Genomic DNA, 6,576 nt, shown 5'->3' with positions numbered 1-6,576 from the left:
TGTATAGACTTGTGTAATTTATTTGACTTGTCGGTAACTTAAACGGTCGAAAAATTGGCTTTTTAAGCAAAACTGACACAACTATTAGGGACTGTTTTAGAACAGCCCCTAAAGTGTTAAAATACCCATGTATAACATATGTTAATACATGAGAAAAGGACAAGATGATAAAACTTAGTCCTAAACGCTTCGTGTCGTGCAAACCGACACGAAAACGTTAAAAAGTTGCTATTTTAAGAAAATATTAACAAAAAATGAAAATAATATATTTTCACAACTTAAATTATAAAACTTGATTAACATATATGTAACAAGTATTTTTTCATAATTTATAAGTTACATTTTAAACGAAAAACCGAATTAACGCATTTTAAGCATAAAACCGACAAAACCGACAAGTTTTGTGAAAAATAAAAGATTAATATTTTCTTGAAAAATTCCAGCAACTGAATCTTAAGTTATTTTCTTATATTTTAGTTGTTTATTAATTAGTTTAATTAATTAATAGGTAACGCAAAACCGAACTATGTGTACTCGCTTATGTGTTTATGTGATTATGTGAATACTAGAATAAGACTTATAAAATAAAAATGTAACATCCCGAATTTTATATTAATAAATAAAAGAAGTCCATGATTTAAAAGCGAGTGTTAATATTTAATTAATATTAAATATAGAAAGAAGTATGGACTTGGTTCATTAATATGGATTAAGATGATGGGATGGGCCTTAGGTCCATGGGCTTTAAGGGATATAAATACCCCCTTAAGCCACCCTAAAACCCTAACTTATCATTCCATCTTTCCATAATCTCTACACACTCGAAACACACATATAAACACCACTATTGCGGCCGTGAGAAGAAGTAGGAGATCCGAGACCGATTCTACCCTAAATCTTTGATATACAATCAAGATACAAGATCGTAGTTCATAACCAATCTAAACCGTGACCTAAAAACGGGTAAAGGTACGTTCTTTATCGTTAAAGGTTATGTTTTTATAAACGTTTAGTCTTGAAACTTAGAACGAGATTAGATCGGGTATAAATGAAACGTAAATTTGCGAACTTGATGCTAAAACGAACTTAATGGACCTGCAAACAGGTGCAACTCGTTTAGAATGAACCCTAGGTCTAGTTTTGAACGTTTTAGCTTAAAGGTCCGAACTTTATGCTTTTCCGGGCCGAGTTTTACTCGATATCGATCATAGGAAATGTTCACGGGGTTGGTAATATCATACCAAGGGGTTTCATGTGAAAACGTAGGTGATTATGGGTGTGAAGTGCGAACGGTAGCCGTTGCTGGACAACTTCGCCTGCGGCTAAGTTCGCCTGCAGCCAAGTTCGCCAGCATGTTCGCTGAGTAAGTTCGCTTAATGAATAAGTTCGCCATGTTAAGTTTGCGTACAGTTAAGCTCTCCTAATACTAAGTTCGCCTAATACTAAGTAAAAGTAATCTGATACGATAGGACGAGTATTAATATGTATAACTTATATACAGTCAGCCGAGCTTAGTGAAGGAGGGATTAACAACTATCGAAGGAAGAAGCAGAGTTCAGGTGAGTTTCTAGCCCCATTTCCTTGTTATGTTTTCGGGGCTGTGTGCATACTCGATGTGAAGTGTGAATACACTTACCTTAAGTGGTAAGTGTATGCTATAGATGTTATACAAGTAGCTAATAAATAATGCTAGCCGGTGCGTGAACGATCTTCGGATATTGCACGTATCGCCAAGGATAGTGACTGTCAAGTGGTTATTAGTGTGTATGATTGTTGATGTGACTTGCTTATTATGTATATAATGTGCTGATAGGAAGTGGGTTATAGACAAGTAGAAGTATAGTGTGATAGAAGTGGATAGGGGTCTAGTAATAGAGTTAGGGGCATAACGTGAGCACGTGGTAGAGTGAGTCTATGCGTGCCTTCGTTATTAAAGTGGAATAAGTGGCACAAGTGGCATAAAGTGGCATAAGTGACATAAAGTGGCATAAGTGGCTAAGCTGTAGGGGTAATTAAGTGGTTAAGCAGTAGCGGGTTAGACTGGGGGTTATGTGTCTTCGGACACGTATATGATGTATGTAGTGGTTGTATGAAAAGTTGCTTGATTAACTAGAACTCACTCAGCGTAGCTGACTTTTAGTATGCACGCAGGTGAGCAGGTTAAAGAACTAGCATGAGGATGGCACGTGGCATGGATTGAACGGCTGGCATCTAAAGATGAAAGAAACGACGTTTTACATATAATGTTTTATGTTTTGGTATCAAAGAAAAGATTTAATGTTTGAAATAAATGATTTAAGTTGACGTTTCCGCGAAAGTTTTAATAAACTCTGATTTGTAGAACTGTGTTTATGAGTAAATCCGACGTTAAAGTAGGGCTACCGGGTTCGGGGCCTTACATAAAAGGAGTTTTGTATAAAAATTAAAATCAAGTTTTTATTAACAAAACGTGTTCTAATATAGGACACGGGATTTTTGGAAAGGCTACAAGACAGTGAGTTTCTCTATCGAACCCCCCCTCGATTTTTAACTGGAAATGTTTTTAAAACGATATTTGATTGTGTTTTGGGGGAAAAGCATATTCTTCATTTCATATTATTTTCATTGATGTTTTCTTCAAAAGGCATTTTATATTACAAATTGGTGTATAATGCGGGATGAGTCTAGTTGGCTAAATAACTGTTAACCGAATTAGTAAGGGCACAAAAATATGGGTAGATCTATCGGGGTGACGCCCCCCACTTCCATTCACGTTGGGTTTAAAGTGGGTATTTTTGAGTATGGTATGTTTCGATTTATCGACGGAGATGTCATATGCAATATTGTATTCTTTGCTCGTCTACAACAGCTCAATTTGTTTAAGAAATGAATTGCCTATTGATTTGTGATGTAATGACGGTAGATCATTACACACGGTTGGGTGTTATAATGGTGGTAAGCCATTATACACGGATATTTTGGATATAATTCTGTGTGTAGTGACGATTACACACGAATTGATATCGGACTTGTTAATTATTTGGATTATGTTTTCGATTCATATATATATATATATATATATATATATATATATATATATATATATATATATATGGACTATTTTTTTATGTAAAGGGAAACTCACAAACACATTGTGTTGATCGATATTTTAATATGCCTTTCAGGTAAATAAACGAAGTATGGAAGCTTCGCGAAGAGCGCAGGAATATTGTGACGTGTGTTTGAATGAAAAATGTTGACTTTATGTTGAACTTGTAAATTGAATAAAAATCGTGTAATATGACACGTGTAATAACTCTGATGGTTAAATAAAGTTCAACTTTCCTTTTGAAATATATACTTAAATGTAATTGGTAGAAACGGCGTCTGTCACTGCCCGAAAGACTTGGTCAAAGTCTTCCGCTGTTTAAATTAAGATTTTCGGGGTGTGACAGAAGTTGTTATCAGAGCCAATGGTTATAGTGAATTAGAAATTTTTGGTAAAAATTTCTAAACTATAACCCATATATATATTCAAACACACGATTTTCCCTCCTCGCGAAGCAAAGGTATAATCAATTAAATGATTATATATATCTTTAATAAAATTAAATAAATAAAGCTGTAAAGTTCAATGTTTAAAGTTTTATCTATATGAATATATAGATATATTTTGTTTACTAACGATTACTTATTAAAAATTATGTAACATGTCACATTCACACACTATTATCAAGATTCGCAACATTAACAGTAGGTCGAAGGACCGCCTGCAACAACCTCTGTTGTACCATTAATCGTGCGCTGCGCCAGTGCCTTTTCAGTGAATCTTAATATTCCTTTTAGAGAAATTATTCACACACACTCGTAGAGCTTAGTTCTCACTAACTTTAGGCTATGTTTCGTCTTTGTACACTAGATTGTTAGAAATCGTTGCTAATTAGAGAATAAGGATGCGAACCTATCTCTCCAGATTCTCATGATGTGTAACTTCGTTAACGATGTTGTTGTTTTAGTTCGTAGAACCTATCTATGGAATACATGTACTTCTAGTAACTCCTTATTACACCAGGTAGATATCCTATAGCTTAGATATTTTGGTAAGGAAAATTTGAAAACTTGTGATTGGTACTGATACGTATTCACACGTATTTAGTAGTTATTTTAGTAACTCTAAACAAGTACGATAATTTTTCATTATCACGATGATCTTTTGGGTTGATTGTTGATTATTACGTGGTTGTGAATATTTCCTATATTTATTCACACGTCTTCAATAATTAATAATGACCTTTGCCTATTTCTGCAATTCGAAAATAATAGAAATGACAATAAACCACCTGCCATTAGAAGATCTAAGTTATCGACCTTCATTGAAAAATTAGTTCAATAAGTCACACAATACATTAACGCCACATTGAAGCAACAATAAAGGACACAAACAATAGAGCTACTATTTGAAATCCACTAGGAAGAGTAAGATTGAAAGTGTCTATGATGATTCCAAGAGTTATTATAACCCAATAGTATGCATTAAGTTTAATATTAGAAATTCGGTAGATAGCGATAAGCAAACCCAATGTTGAACCAGGAATTCGGTAGCTAGCAATAAGCAAACCCAATATTGTTTTGATAAATGAGCGACACACCCAAAAAGGATTGTTCCAAGTTCGAAAATTAGAATGCTAGAGAAAGATCCATGAAAACCTGTAAGGATTTTCTTAGTTATCACTGAATAACCCTTATGTTCTTGCACTTGTCAATACTAGAGCCGCGTTAAGTGTGATCTCTAAACAATTAGGTTTATCTTTTGCTAGAAGACCAATAAATTTAGATAAAAGGGTATTCATTAAGTTTACTTGTGGAAACAAAAACCGCTATAGTCATCCGTGACTGTAATCTTTTGATAGAAACCCATAACCTCGGCAATGATCTTTATATCCATCAAATTAGTCAAACTCGATATAGGCATAGGCTAATTATCCGAAAATCATGCTAAGATCGTGGGTTCAGAAAGGCTGGTACGTTACACTCGCTGGTGGTTAACTCTAGCAATCCATGGTGATTAGTGTGATGCTGAATTGATGATTGTTACCAAGACACGCAAGCTATCGGATGAAAAATACCCTACCCCTTGAGATATGCCTACAATTCAAGTTTATGTAGAAGTTTTCCCCATAGATTTTCCTACATAATTCCGATCAAGTTTAGACTAGACCTTGTATAAGATGACGCACCGATATCTAGATATCCGTACAAATTGGCGTCATTAGAAAAACAAAATCTATTCAAACAACTCTAGGAACTTGAACTGAACGAACTGACCATTAAAATTCGATACCCATTATCGAGAATTGATAATCTATTTGATCAGTATCAAGGTGGACTTGATCTATACCCGAATACCGATCTACCAACTAGATATCAATAGAATAAGATTGTTGGTACATGTGTGTCAGTAGTTCATTGTCTAGCATTTGTGATCGAGTCTGTAATGTAATTATGTTTTGATTGTGTTTATTTGTGTAATACGCGAAGTTGTCAACAAGTTCGCTATGGCGAACTTGTTGAATCAGCGAAGTTATTGACAACTTCGCCTGTGGCGAAGTTGTCGTTTATATATACTGTTCAGCAGAACAGTTTATGTGTTGGTCGTTTAGGGTTTTGTTTCAGTTGTTCAGTGAACGTGTTTCGTGTCATAGTCTGTAACAGTGACCTCGGGTCACGTGTTTGTTATCAATATAACGTGGTTGGTTTATTGCTTGCGTGTTCGATCTCTACATACTCTACACTCGTATCTACCTACGCAGGGATTCCGCACCTGCGTTGTTAACGACATCCCGTGTACGATCCGTCCAGGAACCTACAATTGGTATCAGAGCCGTCGGCTCGATTGTGAGGTTCGGGATTTCACGCGGGTGTAGAAAACGTCTCGTTTGACCTATTCGCGGGACGTGTTTTTGTTGGGATTGTGTTTTGCTCGTGCTTGACAGTCATTTTCAAGCCATTGCATTGATCGGAAACTGCTGGATTGACGAAAACAGATCTGAACAGTTTCCTTGTTCATCGGGCGAAGTTACCGTTCTTCGGGCGAAGTTACCATTCTTCAGGCGAAGTTGCCGTCACTGGAATTAGGGTTTCGGCGAAGATATAAGGTTTAGCGAAGTTAACCACAACTTCGCTTACCTCATAAGTTCGCCTTAGCGAAGTTATCCGCAACTTCGCTTTCCACCCAAGTTCGCTTACCTCCTAAGTTCGCTCATTCTAAGCGAAGTTATTTTTAACTTCGCCAAGTCTAGCGAATTTAAGAACTCAGCGAAGTTCTCTTTTCAGCGAAGTTAACTTTCAAGCGAAGTTATTCTTAACTTCGCCTACTGAGCTGTTTTAATATTTTTTTTGTATTTTCAGGTTTTTCAGGTTTTCGCAAGGATGTCGTCAATTAACATCTCCGATTTGGTCAAGATGGAAGTAGAAGCGGGGTCTGCCACTAAGGCCCCGAGGCTGATGAAAGGAACTGACTTCGTGTCATGGAAGGACAGATTCATCCAATACATCAAATACCAGGATGCCAAAATGTGGGTGTGCATCCAGGATGGA

The sequence above is a fragment of the Bidens hawaiensis genome, unplaced genomic scaffold (genome assembly GCF_021521415.1).
Source record: "Bidens hawaiensis isolate Kalapana, Puna unplaced genomic scaffold, B.hawaiensis_p1.1 tig00046665_1, whole genome shotgun sequence".
Classification (NCBI taxonomy): domain Eukaryota; kingdom Viridiplantae; phylum Streptophyta; class Magnoliopsida; order Asterales; family Asteraceae; genus Bidens; species Bidens hawaiensis.
The sequence above is the reverse complement of the archived record's forward strand: the minus strand, read 5'-3'. Positions refer to the sequence as shown.